Source organism: Leptonychotes weddellii, chromosome 11 (assembly GCF_054177405.1).
Source record: "Leptonychotes weddellii isolate Sample4059 chromosome 11, ASM5417740v2, whole genome shotgun sequence".
Taxonomy (NCBI): Eukaryota; Metazoa; Chordata; class Mammalia; order Carnivora; family Phocidae; genus Leptonychotes; species Leptonychotes weddellii.
This window is the reverse complement of record NC_138379.1, coordinates 10,626,937-10,645,030: the sequence shown is the minus strand read 5'-3', so window position 1 is coordinate 10,645,030 and position 18,094 is coordinate 10,626,937.

Here is an 18,094-nt window from a genome sequence, read left to right as displayed (position 1 = left end):
GGATAATCTCTATGTCAAGAGAATAAAACATTTCCAGAAAAGCCAGAGCCAATGGCCTGAAATCCATAGCTCCATCGACTTGAGCCGCATTGGGCAGAAGTCAGGGCTACCTGTAAGAGAGGCTGGGACAGAGAGTTTTCAGCTTGGCACATGCCTGCCACACAGATATTAGTGCTCTGTAAGTAAGGAAGAAGGGGAATGGATATTGAACATCAGTAACATTTCTGCGGGACCCTGGGCGTGTGCATGTAGACTTGTCTGGGCAAAGCTCTGAGTACGTAGAGCGTGAGAGACTGCTAGATGGTAGATAGACACAAGTGGTCAGGCCACGGGGAAAGAAACCACAGCAACTGCTTCTCAGAAGACTGTTCAGAATCAGCAGAGAAACGACCTGGTGGTGAACTTGTGACTGCCTTCTGTCTGTGACTCACATGTCTTATTTGTGTCCAGCCAAATGCATCTGACGGATCCACACAATGTCTAAAAACCAAAGACGGGCTTCCAGGTTCAACAATGGGCCTGAGCTGAGCTCTATGACCAGTCAATTCTGAACTGTCAAGATGATGTACTGTTTAAATCAGACAGGCTTTTTCTCTTGTGAACTTTGTGGCCTTTGCCTTTACACATCCTGCGCTTGCATTGGGTTGGCAAGACTGTCTTCACAGGATGTCTGTGCCTCATGCATATCCAGGACTGGCCGCAGGAGTGGCCATGTGATGTGTGGGGCCTGGGCAAAATGAAAATGTTGGGCCCTTTGCTTAAAAATTATTAAGAATTTCAAGATGGCGACAGTAGAGCTTTCCAGCAAGCAGGGGACCCTCTGAGCGTGGGATCCTCTGTGGTTGCACAGATCTCAAGCCCCTGAAGCTGGCTTGGTGTATACTTAGATGTGATGAAACCCTCAAGGCTTAGGCTAAATGTCTCTGAGTTATTTTATTTTACTTTATTTTATTCTATTTTTTTAAGTAGGCTCCACACCCAGCATGGAGTCCAATGTGGGGCTTGAACTCATGACCCTGAGATCAAGACCTGGGCTGAGATCAAGAGTCAGATGCTTAACCGACTGAGCCACCAAGGCATCCCCTTCTCTGAGTTATTTTTGACAGTTAATCTGAAGACTCCATCCTACAAGGCTGAACCTCTCTGTGTTGGATTAGATTTTCCCTGCTTTGCCTGGCAGTGAACGCAGACTAACAAACACTCATGACGATTCAGAAATCGTTATTTTGTTTTATTTTTTTTAATCAGCAGCAATTAGGAGTGGCTGCCACAAAAGAATTACTCTGGTTAAATATGGGGGCTGAGAATATGATTTTATGTGTCTTCCTTTCTATGAATCTACTGAAATGTCAGCAGAAGAAAAATAAAGGGTATGAACCCGTAAGGACAAAGAGAGCATGGGAGAGCAGAGTAGTTGAGAAAAACTAATGAAGACAACTAATTCCTCAGCCCCTGCAAAGTGTGGGGAGAAGCTAACAAGACATTAGTTAAGTCATGCTGTGGAAGTCCCTAAAGACGCATGAGCTGGAGATGCAAGGTTATCTCTAGAAGCAGAGGTAGACTGGTCCTAAAAACAAGGAGAGAATTGAAAGTCCAGATGAAGAGTGGGTGTACCCCAGATTCCTTACCTTGCCCCAGCAAAAGACTGGGGGCAACTTTTTACTTGGGAGAAGTTGAACTCCGGAGCTTTTGGATTTGGGGATCCCAGACACAGTTGAGGGCAGTCGTTAGGTGCCAGACTGAAAATAGAGACTAATGAAAATCTTTAAGAGGTTCCCCTAGACTGCTTAACCCCATTTGAGTCCCAGAATGCTGGTGGCCAGGCTCACAGGTGACGAGCAGGGATGCAGAATAGTCCTCTCTGGAGAGGCCACCAACTAGAAGGACAGTGCTATCCATAATTCATAATTCATAATTCATAATTCATATCCCCAGAGGCCAGCGTCTCTCTCAACTGCCCTTTGATGGAACCTATGAGCCAAGAAACCCTGCCCAGGCATGCTGAGCTGTGACTCACTCTTAAATATGAGTGGACAGCCAAGGCTTTTGGGGGAGAGTCAGTAGAATGAAAGACAAGATCAAAGTCAACAACCAGAAAAGAAACTCAGAGGAAACAGTATAGATGTCAACTTCAAAACACTGTAATGAATATCATATGAGAGCTGAGGTAGGATATGTGAAAGAGCCACTCCCCATCACTTTCTATTTCCATTCCTTGTTTTAATTATTTTTTTGTAGCACTATCATCTCCTTATATTATATAGTTTATCTATTAGTTGCTTACTCTGTCACTCCCAGTTGAATGGAAGCCCTATGAGAGCCGGGACTCTGTCTTGTTCAATTTTCTACCACCAGTACTCACAAGTGCCTAACAAATACTGCTAATTGAATGGATAAAACTGTTTCCAAAAACAGGAACAGGGTACTATAAAATGAAGAGCAGAAAAGATACTGAAATAGTAATAGTGTGATACAAAAATTTAAAAATTCAATAGACTTGCAAAAGACCATTGGGAAAATATCCCCAAATAAATGTAGAATAAAATAATGGAAAACTAGTAACGAAAACAGAAGAAAACAAGAAGATCAGTCAAAGAGTTTTAAAATCTGATGACTAGAAATTTCAGAAAGAAAGAACAGAAAAATTGGAGGGGAAAAGATTATTACAGAAATGAGAAAGAAAAATTTCTAGGACTAAAAGATACGAGTTTCCAGAGTTTAGAAGTTCACTGAGTGTCTGGGAAAACAAATAAGGACAGAATTGTCTCAAGGCACATAATCATAAAATTTCAGTTTGTGGGGATAATAAGAAGATCCTATAGTTTCCAGAGAGTAAAAAAGAGCCAACAAACAAAAGACCTGTATCACAACGGCATTGGACTTCTCAGCAGCAGCCCTGGAAACCAAAAGACAGTGGGGTTCAATGTTCAAAGGACAGAGAAGGTGATCACAAACCTTGAATTCCACTTAGACAAACTATTGAACAAATGTAATGGTAAAATAGAGAAAAGCTCAGATCTGCCAGGTCACTAAAATATACCTCCCAGGCGCCCTGTCTCAGGAAGCTACATAGAGAGTAGCAAAATGAGGAAATAAACCAAGAGAGAGGAAGATCTAAGATCCAGAAAACAGAGAATCCAAAGAGGAGAGAGGGGTAAGGAGTGGCCATCCTGACATGGTCTAGGATGACAGCTGTGCCTCAGATCTAGAGGGCAACCAGCTGAGAGAGAAGCAGGAGCATGTAGGGCCCCTGAAGATGTGTCTCTGAGAAATACATGGAATTAATGGACTATTTGGTGTATTTACTTGGTGTTAGAGATGGGTTTTTAGTTTTCTTTGGAAATGGTTTGGGGATAGTTTGAGTATGTGTCACTTATAAGTGCATAAAAAACTAAGCAGATGGAAAACTAAGGCAATTATTAATTGAAGAAAAACAAAAAGTCATATGAGAAAGGGTATGCAATCATAACATACCAAATGACTCAGTTATGAATGACATATTTTATAGCCAATATAGCCAAATTTCAGTTTAACAAAACATCTTGACACAACTTTGTTAAGAGAATAATCTAGAAGGGATATAGAGAAGTGGGTGTGCTGTGTGAATTAGAAGAACTAAATCCTTGTTTTCTGTCTTATGAAGTGAAAAATTAAAATCTTGAAGTGAAAAAATAAACTGTAAGCATGTGATCTAGAAATAGGACAATAAACACATTAAGAAACAAATGAAGGAGTTGAGTGTGATTGCTTTGGGGTGTGGAGACTGGGCATCAGAGGAGTGGAGCAGGGTGGCTTTTCCTTGTTATGAGCCTCGTGATAAACTGCATAATGAAGTCCTTTGATAAGAAAAAATAATTAAATAAAAAGCAGTATGCTAAAGAGGTGGCAGTCTCCCATACGGCCTCGTCTATAACTGGCCTCACGACTGCTGTTCACAGTGGGGGCTTGGAGGCAGCTTCATCACTGGGGCCAGTCATGAGGGATGCGGTGTCTTCTTTGAAGCCATCACGAGCTTACCATGATTTTTTTTTTTTAAAAGGTTTATTTATTTATTTGAGAGGAGGGGAAGGCAGAGGGAGAGGGAGAGAAAGTCTCAAGCAGATGCTGAGCTGAGTGTGGAGCCTGATGTGGGGCTCGATTTGGGGCTCGATCCCACAACCCTGAGATCATGACCTGAGCCAAAACCAAGAGTTGGTTGCTTAACCTACTGCACCACCCAGGCGCCAATGTTCTTTCACTCTGTGGGTCAGTGGTCTGGGAACCAAGGGATAGAAAGGGGCATGGAGCCTCTCATTATACATTTAATGATAAACAAACATGCAAATAACACACAGACATTTGGTTATTTCTTCTGGCTGAAAAACCTTCTTTTGAGCCCATTTTCCCCTCCAACTCTTGCCCTATTTTTCTGCATCTGTTTATAGCCATGTTTCTCTTAGTAGTTGTCCACTGTCTTTAATTCTTCTCTCATTTTCCCTTGAACTGATTCCACTACAATACCAAAAACAGCTCTTCTCAAGATCTTTAATGGCCTCCGTGTTACTAATCCAATGGTGAATTCAGCTTTTATCTTACTTAACGTATTGGCCGTGTTTGACACAGTTGACGATACTGGATTCCCCTGGACACATTCTTCGCATGGCACGTGGCTCGCTCGCCAGGTTTCTTTCCACCATTGGCTGCTCCTTCTTTGTCTCTTTTGTGGGTTCCTCCTCATCTTCCCAGACTCATCATGTAGATGTGCCCAGGGCACAGTTGTCAGACGACTTCTCTTCCTAGTACTTCCTACTACTCTTCTCTTAACCTACGCTCACTCCCTAGGCACATTCATGTGGTCTAATACTGCTTTCAATATGATCCAGAAGCTGAAGACTCCCAGTCTGCCAAGAATGGCTATTGTCTGTCCTTTCCAAATGTATCCAGCACCTGACCACTTCTTAATCACCTCTATCGCTACTCTTCTGATCCAAGCCACTGAGATTTTCCATCTGGATTATTGCAGTAGTCTCCTCACTAGTCTCCCTGCTTCTGCCTTTGCCCCTTTGCAGTCTGTTTTGAAAACTTCAAGAGCAGGAGCAATCCTTTTAGAACTCAAGTCATACCATGCCCTTTCTCTGCTCACACCTCTTCATTGGCTTCCCCTCTGACTCTCCTTTCAGGGAGGCCATCTTTCCTTACATTTTTAATGGAATTTCTTTATAAAATTTTGAACTTATATGCTTAAATTCATAAGGCATCATGGCATATCTTCTTGGTGGCATGCATCTTTACTCCGTAGAAAATGACATTGTAAGGGGTGTCTGGGTGGTCCAGTCAGTTGAACACCCGACTCTTGATTTCAACTCAGGTTGTGATCTCAGCGTCCTGAGATCAAGTCCCACATTGGGCTCTGTGCTGAGTGTGGAGCCTGCTTGAGGTTCTCTCTCTGTCTCCCTCTGTCCCTCCCCCTGCTTGCACTTTCTCTCTCTCTCTCAAAAAAAAAAAAAAAAAAGAAAAGAAAAAGAAAAGAACAAAAAAAAAGAAAATGACATTGTAAAATCAGTTGCTTTTTTTTGGCCTCGAGTTCTATCTCATTACGTTAATATTGCTATACATGCTTCCTTTTTAAACATTTTTTTTCTGTCTGTTACCATTTTAGTCAGAATAGCCTCAGCTATGCTGCAATGACATATAGATACCAAATATCTGTCTTTTTTTTTTTTAAGATTTTATTTATTTATTTATTTGACAGAGAGACACAGCGAGAGAGGGAACACAAGCAGGGGGAGTGGGAGAGGGAGAAGCAGGCTTCCCGCGGATCAGGGAGCATCCCAGGACCCTGGGATCATGACCCGAGCCGAAGGCAGACATTTAATGACTGAGCCACCCAGGTGCCCCCCCAATGTATCCAGCACCTGGATACAGTAGCGATAGAGGTGATTAAGAAGTGGTCAGGTGCTGGATACATTTGGAAATGTATCTGTTTTAACACAACATAGTTTTTTTCCTCCCTCATATTAAGTATCCAAAGCCTGTTGTCAAGAAGTGGTCCGGCTGGTAGAAGACGAGGAAAGCTGGAGGGTCACATAGGGGCTTTCTACTGCTTCAGCCTGGAAGTGACAGCCATCTCTTGTTGTTCTTTCTTGGCCAGAACCATTCTTCCATGTGCCCAGGAAGGAGGAGAATAAATGGTATTTGGGAACAAAAAGCATGGTCTCGCCTCAGGCACTTCTTAGGCTGCATGTGCCTGAGGGTCAAAGGGAATAAGTGTACCATCGGGGAATTGTACCTATATTTTGGTTAGAACATATGCCTTATTATTTAAAACGACAACACCACCAAAACCATAAAACCATATTTATGTAATTCCCAAAGTCAGCTCTTTTCTTGTCCCCAGCTTCGGGTCTAGAGCATGTGTGTGTGTGTGTGTGTGTGTGTGTATGTCTCCCGTCCTTGCCCTGAGGCAACTCTACTGTGGAATTCCGCAGTTCTTCCAGTTCTTTTAAGCTTCACAACAGTCTTGAGACCTAATTATCTTCATTTTAGAGATTGAGACATGAAGGCTAGAGAGGTGACGTGTCTTATCCAAGGTCACACCGCAAGCCAGTGGCTGAACAGAATGAACAGTGCCAGGGTCTTGACTCCTGGCTGGGTTTCAGCGCTTATCCTACATTCCTGGGGCCAGAACCTCGCAGAGAGGAAGGCTCCTTCCTCTTCCGTCCAGCCCTGCAGCTCTTTGCTGCCCTCTCCTGACTTGCTCAGTTACGACAAGTGAGAAGGTCCCGAAATGAACCCTGTGGGCGCCGGCAGCCTCAAAGGTTAACAGCGTTTGCCCTCTCTTCTTGACATTTCACACCCCATCCTCTCTGATTCCCAGGTGCTGAGAATATAGTCGGGACTAGTAAATATTCTTTCTGATTAATGTTTAAGAGCAGCAACTCTGATGGAGGTGTTAGAGTACCCTAATGCATATACCCAACTCTATGCGGATGACGCACGCGTAATCCTAAAGCCTCCTCAAAACTACACCACAGGAAGTGCTGTTAAGTCGCTTACAAATAAGAAAACCCACATGCAGAGAGAATGCTCCTGCTCTGATCCTCCCCATGGCCGGTGTTGGACGTATGTTTATTTGGTTTGATTCTTTCCTTTTGGCGTTGGAGTTACACTGAATCTTGGAGGCTGAGAGAATATTTCCTCTGCTGATTTGCTACCCCTCTGTATGCACAATATAAATTCATCCTCACAAATGCTCGCATTGGGATCTGCCACAACAAACATTTTCATCTGTTCTTTCATTCCACAATTATTAAACGCTCACTGTGCCCTAGGCAGGGATCTATGAACAACACATAAATCCCAGCTCTCATAGAATGTACTAATACATTCCAGAGGGTCTAATATGTTGTCTTCCTAGTAGCTTCTCTGGATTTCCAAAGCCTGTGGATTTATGTTAGAAATTCCTTGTTTATGGTGTACAGGGTGAAGGTTACTAGAAGGGAGGAAAACTTCATTTCATTGGTGATAATAATCTTTTTTCTGTTTTTAATCCTTTCCTCCTGTTGGCTGGAAAAAATTTCCTTCTGTCGGCTGGGAACATTTCCTGTTCCCTTTTGTTTCTCTCTTCCTGTTGATCCTCTAAAGACCTCTATACCCAATGGATCCTCTGGCCCCTTTGTAGTGCATCCTGATACCAGGTGCATCCTTACGGACCTAAGACGTACTAAGGCGTGTACTAAGTGCCTCCCCCACCTTAGTCCTCTCTACAACACTGCGAGGTTCTACAGTTGTGTATCATAGGAACAGATTTTTCTAAAACAAGTTAACTTCAAACTTTTATCTCAATTCTATTGATTTCTACTCTATTATTGTTTGAATTCTGAATATTCAGCATAGATTCAGTTAATCTTTAGATTTGACTGCCTCTTGTACGCCTGGGGCTTCAGTTATATGTAACAGATGGAGACAAAATTCAGCCTGGCTGAGGGGCGTTCATTATCACGGATGACCCGGTCTAGCCACTTTGGGCATCCAGATATTGACCGCGCTTGAGATTTATACAATCCAACTCTCTAGCTTTAACAGTACCTGCTGACAGCCAGATCGAGACGGAATGCATGCTTCAAGAATCCCCTGTGCTCCACAAACATAGCAGTACTGGCTAAAACAAAAAGAGAAAACAGAAGAAGGCATGGTGAGGCTTAAATACACGCATTTTTGAAGATCCCAGCTGGCACAGAAAAACACAAACAGCAATCAGGCCTGAAAGGGTGGGTGGACTGGCAGGGTTTGGAATGCAGAGGCAGTCAGTGGTGGTACATGAGTCAAAAGTATTCCCTGTGAGGGGAGCTGGGGTGGCTCAGTCGGTTAAGCATCTGACTCTTGATTTTGGCTGAGGTCATGATCTCGGGGTTGTGAGATCAAGCCCTGCGTCGGGCCCAGCGCTGGGCATGGAGTCTGCTTGAGATTCTCTCTCTCCCTCTCCCTCAGCCTCCCCCACCCCCCGACTCTCGTTCTCTCTCTCTAAAAAAAAAGTATTCCCTGTGATATGGGGAAGCAGAGGTAGGCTCCCTGACTGAAGCCCTGGGCTAGCGTGGTATTCATTCCTTACCTCCTACCCTCAGGGGAGGAGGCTAGAAATAAACCTGCTGCCAAATGCTGAAGGAGCAATGGCTCCTATCCAGCTCCAGGCGGGGAGAGAAAGATGAAACAGCCTTGTGACCAAGTGCTGAGTCAAGCTTCCCCTTAACCCAGCCTGGGTTGACCACAGCCCACTGGCTCTGCAGGACAGTTCCTGTTGCTGCCCTTACTAGACCTGGACTTTGAATGGGGAGCCCCAAAGCTGCTCAATAGGATAATTGAATATAGAGGTAAAGGAGAAGGGGGGAGGAGGGGAGGAGAGGAGGTGGAGAAAGAGAGAGAGAACTGAAACAAACACACCACCTCATATCCCAGTTAGACTGTAAATCAAGTAAAAAACTGATGGATAAAAGCTAATACTGAGGGGCGCCTGGGTGGCTCAGTCGGTAAGCATCTGCCTTCGGCTCAGGACATGATCTCAGGGCCCTGGGATCGAGCCCCATGTTTGGCTCCCCTCTGAGTGGGGAGTCTGCTTCTCCCTCTCCCTCTGCTCCTCCTCCCGCTCGTGCTCTCTCTCTCTCTCAAATAAATAAATAAATAATCTTAAAAAATAAAAGCTAATACTGAGAAAAGCAGTCAACAAACCAACAGTCAGAACATGGATTTGCTTCAGAAGAAACTGATTTTACAGAACAATCAGACAAGGCTTTAGAGTAAATATATGGATTATTTCAAAGAAATAAATGAAATCAAAACTTACATTAACTAATAAAAAATTATGGGAAAATAGGCTAAAAATAAGAATGGAGAGATACGAAAAAAGGCCAATTAGAATATTTGAACATAAAAAAATAGTCACTGAAATAAAAAACATGGGGCTTTGAGGCACTGCTGGTGGGAATATAGTTGGGGCCACCTCTTCAGAGAGCAATTTGGTATATTTAGTGATGTGGGAGATGCTCATTTAGGTGTACATCCTAGAGAAGCAGTTCTTAAACTTCAGCTTGTCTCAGAATCACCTGGAGGTATCATTAAAGCAAAGCTCTCTGGGCTCCACTTGCAGAGTTTTTAACGCAATTGGTCGGGGGCCGAGGATTTGCATTCTGACGTGTTCCTGGTGATGCTCTTGCTATTAGCCGGATCACACTTTGAGAACCACTTACTGCTCTAGAAGCCTTTGGCAGAGGTGCAGGATGTGATGTGTATAAAAATGTTCATTGTTAGGGATAGCAAAATGTAGAAACAATTTAAATGCTCACCTGCAAGAGAATGAATAAGGAAATTGTGGGGTTTTGTTAATACAATGTAATATACATAGAAATTAAAATGAATGAACCAGAGATGCAAGTATAACAACAAATATATTTTTAAAGATTTTATTTATTCATCTGAGAGAGAGAGAGAGCATGAGCATGGGGGAGGAGCAGAGGGAGAAGCAGACCCCCTGCTGAGCAGGGAGCCCGAAGCCGGGCTTGATCCCAGGACCCGGAGATCACAACCTGAGCTGAAGGCAGACCCTTAATCATCTGAGCCACCCAGGCGCCTCAACAAAAAATATTAAAAACCATATTCTGGGGGTGCCTGGGTGGCTCAGTCAGTTAAGCGACTGCCTTCAGCTCAGGTCATGATCCCAGGGTCCTGGGATCAAGCCCCACATCGGGCTCCTGCTCAGCGGGGAGTCTGCTTCTCCCTCTTCCTCTGCTGCTCCCACTGCTTGTGGTCAGTCTCAGTCTCTCTATGTCAAATAAATAAATAAATAAAATAAAAATATTCTGTGAAAAAAGCCAATTACGAAGTGATATATGGAGCTGGATACCATCTATATACATTTTAAAGGCATGCAAAACAAAACAACATAATGTTTATGGATAGCAAATAATATAAATCATGCATGAATGGGATAATTCCCAATTTATGATATTCGTTAATTGTGAGGAGGGGGTGAGGGTAATGGGACAGACATGGATAAACAGAGGGCCTCAACTGCACCTGCATTGTTTTTATCTATCTATCATCTGTCTATCTATCTATCTATCTATCTATCTATCTATCTATTATCTTTCTATTATGTATCTATCATTAATTTTTTTCTTAGATTTTATTTATTTCTTAGAGAAAGCAGATGCACAAGGGGAGAGAGAAGAGGGGGAGGAGGGAGAGGGAGAGGGAGAGAGAATCTGAAGTAGACTCCACCCTGGGTACAGAGCCTACCTGGGGCTCGATCTCATGAGCACAAGACCATGACCTGAGCCGAAACCAAGAATCAGACACTTGACTGACTGAGCCACTGAGGTGCCCCTTATTAATTGTATTTTTTCAAAAAAAAAGATCTTAAGTAAATATTGCTGTCCTAGTTCAGGGAGCTGTAACAGAATACCGTTGACTGGGTGGCTTATAAACAACAGAGATTTATTTCTCACGGTCTGGAGGCTGGAATTCTGAGGAGGGAGGAGGGAGCCAGCCTGGATGGGTTCCAGTGAGAACCCTCTTTTGGGTTACAGACTGCCAAATTCTTGTATTCTCAAATGGTGGAAAAAGGGCAAGACAACTCTCTGGCGTCTCTTTAATAAGGGCATGAATCCCATTCATAGGGGCTCCATCCTTATGACCAACTTCGTTCCTGAAGGCCTCTTCTCCTAATACCATCACAGTGGGCATTAGGATTTAACATAGGACTTTGGGGAGATGCAAACCTTCAGTCTGTAACAATTGTCAAAAGCTAATATTTGATAAAGCTGGGTAGTGGGTATAAAGTGATTATGTTTCTTCTTGTGTAGATATCAGAATTATGTCATGATAAAAATGTATTAAAAAGAATACCTGCAAGAATACCAGGCCAGACTTTGCTTCTGGATGTTTTTAAGGCTGCAAATCATCATGTAGAAAAGATTGAGCCTCTCTTCTGGAATAACAACTGCATCCAATTCTGTATCCTTCATGACGATGATATATAAAAGTACAACTACTGATTTCAAATCCCTACTCAGAGGAACTGGTGAAGTCCCCCAGCCTTTCCCTCCAGTCTGGGTTCCTCTTCCTCCGTCAGAGAGTTGCGGCTGCTCATCCTCCTCTGTGTCCTGGTTTCTGGGCTGGGATATTTGATTCTTTGGGCAAGAGCAAAATAAAAGGAATCTGATCATCCAAAGCCTCTTTTATTGCCCTCACTCACAGAGAAGCATTCTGCCTTTCATTGCTCGATTTTGGACTTCTAGGGTGTAAAACTGGGACAACGGAGTGACAGACTCAGGAAAACCCACAAGGCTGGGTTGGTTTACACTATAAAGGCAGAGTATTGCTGGCAGAAGACAGAATGTTCCCGAGGGAGAGAGGGGAGTAGGAGAAAGACAGGAACCAGGGGGGCCGGGGTGTGACAGCAGAGGTTTGGCGTTTGCCTGTTTCCCTGGCTTTCCAGGTAGTTCTTTCTCGGCCAGCTGGTGCGGTGGTCTTCCCAGTGGCTTTGGACCAGCCTCAGATGTCAGTGCCTAAGAGCGGGCGGCAGTTTGCTTTGCATTTTGGGAGAGGAAGAGTCTCTGTTAGATTGGGTCAAATAGGGTCAGAGCTGAAAATTTTCCATTGTGCAGGGACATAGGTATGCCACTCTTCAATGTCCTCCGTGCCTCGAGCGGCCCAAAGTTCTATAGTGTGACTGCCTCGTGTCCAGTTAGGTGAGGGAGCTCTTCACTCTCGGTACCTCGTTTGTATCTCACCACATCCTTGTCAGGTGGTGTTATCTTCCAGCTTTATTGATGAGAAAATGGGCTCAGAGGGCCTGACCTGCTTAAGGTAACACATCCATCAAGAGGCTTATGTAGATTCAAATCCATGTCTGTGCTGTTTTACACTGAGCTACGTGGCACTAGGTTCTGGGGGATGCAGCTAAATGTAAGACATAGAGGAGCTTTGTCATTTGTTTGGGGACACAAGCTATCTGCCCCTGAAGCATTTAGGCCGACGCAGTCATATGACACAAAGAGAAACCTGTGTGTTTAAGAAATGTTGAAGGCCAGTCGTCTACAGGGTGCTGTTAGCTTTGGCTCAGCTGCCTCCTACGATCAGAATAGGATCACACCCCTGATGTTCCTTTTGCTTTATAGTGAAATGATATCATATTCCCTTTTTGGAGAAGAAAGATTACTCAGCCTGCAGATAATCATCAAATGCTCTGGAGGAAGTTCTTTGGAAGGAAGGCAATTTGGCGTTGCTACGTTCTGGATAAAAGTGAGTCTTAGTCACAGCCTTTATTGGACCGTGAGCTCCTTCAGGATTGAGGCTGGGTCTTCCACGTCTGTACGGCACAGATCCTGGCCCAGAGAAGCTATGAGGTAACATCCATTGTTGTCATTGTAGATTTTCCCCACGGGGGGATAAAGGGCAGGCAGGTAGGGAGGGGATATCTGGCCCATTCTAGTGAAGGAAGGCTTCCTTGCATCCTTCATAAATGTGGAAGTCTCAAGATTTCATTTCACCCTATACTAGAGTAGTTTAGAGCCAGAGACATTGGCAAAGAGTCCAGCTGGCGTGGAATCCTCCTCAGCGGGCCCCTCGTCCTGCAGTGATGTTTGTCCAGCTAGTCTACACACTTGGGACTCCCATGGAGCTTCCGCACATCCCCTGGGGCCGAGTTTTCCATGATTTATTATCTTCTTTCCTTTGTTGTCTGAGTGCTTCGAACCTCTGTGGAGACCTGATCCCATGGGAGACCCGGGGGCTGTAAGAGCCACATACGTGGGACATGAGTCATAGCCAGTGACAACCCTTGTTTCTTCCTTTTCTAGTTCAGCTGATGGTGGATCTCCACCCTTTTCCATAGGTTCAGAGAAGCTGTGATCCTTGAATTTGGGGCCTGTGTCCCACAATGAGATCCATGACCTGAATTTGCCACCAGCCCCAAGGTTCTGAGTATGTTAGGCCTCTGTGTTCCCCCCAGAGAAGAGATGGGGAAATAGCAGGGGGCAGGTGAGTGGCTCTTTAGAGGCACCTGGAGAGAGGCTATTTAGTTTCTGGTTTACACCAAAGCTGGAAGCTGGAAACTCGGAGCTCATACCCGGAGAGCATGCAGAAGGTGGCGCATGGAAGAACATCTGCAAAGAGGTACCAAGTCTAGAGTAAGGATTCTTCTTCTTCTTCTTCTTCTTTTTTTTTTGAGAAAGCACAAGGTGGGGAGAGAGGCAGAAGGAGAGGGAGAGAGAGAGAATCTTAAGCAGGCTCCACACTCAGCACGGAGCCCAACGTGGGGCTTGGTCTCACGACCCTGAGATCATGACCTGAGCCGAAATCAAGAGTCTGACACACAACCGACTGAGCCACTCGGGCGCCCCTAGAATAAGAATTCTTGACTTCAGTACAACCCAATCCTTTCTTCAGAGTTGCCCAATTTGTCATCTGATTTCTTCTTTTGAAAGTTCTTTTACTGAGTCATTGAGGTTTTAAATACAAACCCATTTTCCAAGCAAAGAAATAGAGGCACACAGAATTCCACTGGATTGCTTAAGGTCACATAGAGTAGGGGTGCCAAGTTTCCCTTCATCTCCACCGCCTTTCCAGTCACCTCAAATTAACCTACAGTCTAAACAGAATCAGTTTGCTTGTTAATCAGCTGCGGCTTCAAGGCCATGCCCGGGGCCCCACCGAGACTGCCATCCCCTAGGCTCTCCTTTACTGAAACTCGGCGGTAATCACATAGTCCATGAGCAACAGAAGCAAGATAATAAGAAAGTCTTCCTGCGATTAATGTTTTCAAAGAGCCTGCACATCCATTATCTCACCGATGTACTTAATATCCTGGGAGCCCGGAAAAGCAGGTATTATTCCCATTTAAAGATTAGGAGCTAGAAGCTCAGAAAGTTCGATGCTTACTTTGGTTCCCTCTGCAGTAGTGGGCTCTCCAGCTCACCCTGGCACTGGGGTCTCTTTTGCACATCTGACTGCAGAGATGTTCCATGTATTTTCTTCTGCCTCCATTTCCCGTGTGCTCCCGTTATGGGGAGGCTATACGTGAGTAGCTGTGAGGAACAGGTCATGCCTATTCAGTACCGAAGCTGCCAGAATAATGCGAGAAGCTCTCAGTTATTGATCAGATTTGGTGGTAGGAATGCTAAACCCCGGGGAGGTGGCATCATGGAAGGATGGTGGGCTGTGGGGTCAGGCTGGGCTGTATGCTCCTCAGGACTCTGTCACTTACTAGCTGGTTGAAACAAGGCTCCTGGGAGCCTCACATGCCAGGTCCCTTTCTTCCCCTGCACAGCTACCTGACTTAGTCATCGAGGGCTCAGTGGAGCAGAGTTTGAAAAGAGCTGAGGTAGTACAGTTTTTCAGGAAGTTTAAAAGTAAGGTCAGTAGCTAAGAAAAGGAAATTATACATAAGACCAATTCCACTCGTTCCGCCCACGGGCCAGTGGGAGCAGACTAGTCCAGATCCACAGACATCTTGCGTCTTGGAGCTGATGGGTAGGAGGGTTGCAGAGACATCCACACCCACACAGGAGGGCGCTTCCTTCCGGAAGTCCTGGTGAGCTTCCTTGCTTTCTTGTTGGCTTGAGACCAGTAGGTGAAGGTGGAAAGGAAATAGCACTCTGGCTCAGCAGGATGCTCAGAGCATGTACCCAGTCCTTTATTACATCACAATTTATTGCATGCAGATTACAAACGAGTGACTCCTTTTGGCACTGGCAACACAGTCGTGGACAAAGGCACTGTCTTCAAGGAGCTGTGTGTGTGTGTCTCTGTGTGTGTATGTGTGTGTGTGTGATGTTATAGCCAAACAAATAAATGTCTAACAGATGACAGTGAGGCTGTGACAAAAATGTCAAGGCAAGAAGGGGGTTGGAGTGTGATGGAGCTGCACTTGCAGGCAGGCGGTCCGAACGGGCCTCCCTGCTAAAACAACCTTATGCAGAGAATTGCAGGAAGTGGAGGAGGAAGCCACACAGGCAGAGAGAACAAAGACAATTAGGACAAAGTCCCTGAATGCCCCTTCCTGCTGTTTCCTTCCATCTTTAGACCAGCCCTGCAAATCTGCGTGTCTTGCCCCCCATGTGAAGATGAGAAAGCTGAGCTCAGCGAGATCAAGGGACTTTCCCAAGCTAGAGCTGGTCCCTGATGGCGCCAGAGCCGAGCCCCGCTCCCCTGTTTGCAGAGGCGTTGCTGGGCACCCGGGCTGTCTGTACCCGGGTGGCGAGAGATGGGCCATGGCTGTCACGTTGCTGCAGGAGCAGAGAAGTGGGCCTGCAGTGAGCGGGGGCAGGGAGCCTAGCCCTTGCTGTCTGCCTCCTGGAGCCCAGCCACCACTGCTTGCTCACCCTGGGGTGGTGGCTGTTTCCCGAAATTTTTGTCTGCGTGCTAGTGAGCTCATTTGGCACTTCGTCTCACCGCTGGCGATGAGCGTCTCAGAGGCCAGGTGGAGAGAGCAGGGAGACAGGGAGCTGGTCACGTAGCCGCAAACAGCTGCAGGAGTGCAGTTTGGATTTCCCTGCCTGAGCCCCAAACTGTTTTTCTGTATTTGTCAGGGAAAACCTTAGCCAAGGGAGCACCTTCTTTTGAGGACGTCAGATTAGGCCAAGTGCCTGTGCGGCCTCTGTCTGCATCCAGTCACGTTCATGATTGTCCCCTGTGACTGTCCCCTTCCCTGCTGGCCCCTTGCTCCTTACATGCACTTGGCTGATAAAGGTCTCTCATCCCAGAGGGGAAGCCCATGGATTAACAGTCCCAGAGCCTGCGGGTCCCTGAGTGCAGAGGAGTTAACCTCACAGGCAGGGCAGCTGCCTGGGGGCAGGGGTGTCCTACAGCGAAAGGCCATGGCACAGTGAGGTGGCATGGCCCAAGTGGGGGGCACTGGCTCTTGGGTCAGGCCCGTGGGCGTTTGCATCTATCTCTGTCACGTCCTAGTTCTTTGATCTGAGGCAAGTCACTTGCTGTCTCTGAGCTTGTTTTTTCAACTGCATGAAACCCAGGACAGTCCTACCTTGACAAAGCCTAGGTCATGGGATCACAGCCTTGTTGTGGGGATGATCTAAGCCCCGCAGAATGTGGGCCATGGGAGGAGCTTGGTAAACATCCTCTCTTCCCTCCTTGGAGGGAGGCTCCTCTCCTACCAACACAGGATTTGAGTGCTCTGAGGGGAGGCTCAGCTCCTCCAGAAACTTGCCCAGAAAGCTTTCCTCATTGAACCCATTCCTGGTGACTTACACGATTCCACGAGAAATCCATTCAGTTGGGTTGGACATTGCCCTCCATCTAGTTTTTTTCATCACAGTTTGGTTAGGAGGTGGTGGATTTGGGGTATGAAGACACTGGAGTAGTCTGACGCCTGAATGGGGTCCTGCTCCCTCTGTCTCCTGCCCCGGTGGGGACCCCACAGTCTCTTCTCACAGATTCATCTTTCACACCTCTCTTCCCTGGCCCACCCCACTCTCCTCTGCTGAACCTGGATTATTATTGTTGTTTTTATTTTTTAAAGACTTTATTTATTTATTTGAGAGAGAGAGAGAGCGAGTACACACATGAGAGAGAGCACGAGCAGGGGGGAGGGGCAGAGGAGAGAGAGAAAAACAGATTCCCCGCTGAGCAGGGAGCCTGACGTGGGACTGGATCCCAGGACCCTGAGATCATAACCTGAGCCGAAGGCAGATGCTTAACTGACTGAGCCACCCAGGCGCCCTAGGATTAGTATTTTGTCAGTCAAGGATTTGATTTTTGTCCGTCAAGGATTATCTTGTCCCTCACTGTGATGTGGTTGGAGATTCTTTCTTGATCTTGCCTATCCCGTCTTCCTTAGGGGCCGGACTGACTGTCCCTGCTCTGTTCTCCCATATGCATGAAAAGGAGCTCATCATGTTGCTGTGGCAGCACTTGGATACTTCTCTGTCTCCCCTGAAAGACTCTGGGCTCTTCAAGGGCAGGGCTCATGAACTCTTATGGATTTGGTGTCTAGTACAATGCCTGACACCCAGGGGCTCCTTGAGGAGTGCTTGACTGGGGCAGTGGCAGGAATCTAAGTCTGGGTAAACCACATCAGTAAATTACAGATTAGTCAGTTTCAAATGCTGTTGATTTCAAAATTTGCCAAGGGTTTGATAATTGTAGGAATCTTTCTTCCTTATTTATTTATTTATTTATTTATTTAATGTGTTTTCTTTCCTTTTATTTTTGAACCTCAGCCCCCGGCCGAGCTAGCCCAGCAGACACTGGGCTTTCTTTCTTTTTTAATGAATGAGACGGAATTAATATACATTAGTAAATGAAGTAATGGGACATCTATTCAAGTATTTTATGCATTAAAACTTTTTGAATGCTTTTCTCAGTATAAAGATTCAATCCATTTGACAGCTGGAGTTACTGTCTTGGATCTCAAAGAACACAACTGGGTCTTGGGCAGCAGAGGAAGACTGATTCGATGATCCGCACGATCATGTAGGTTAAATACTGGGCTTTTGGAAACCAAGACTTGGCTCCATTTTACTTTATTAAGTAGAGATTAGGGCCTGGGATGCGATGAAGCCTGTTTTTAACACAGCAAGTCAAGTCAGGCTTCTGCAGC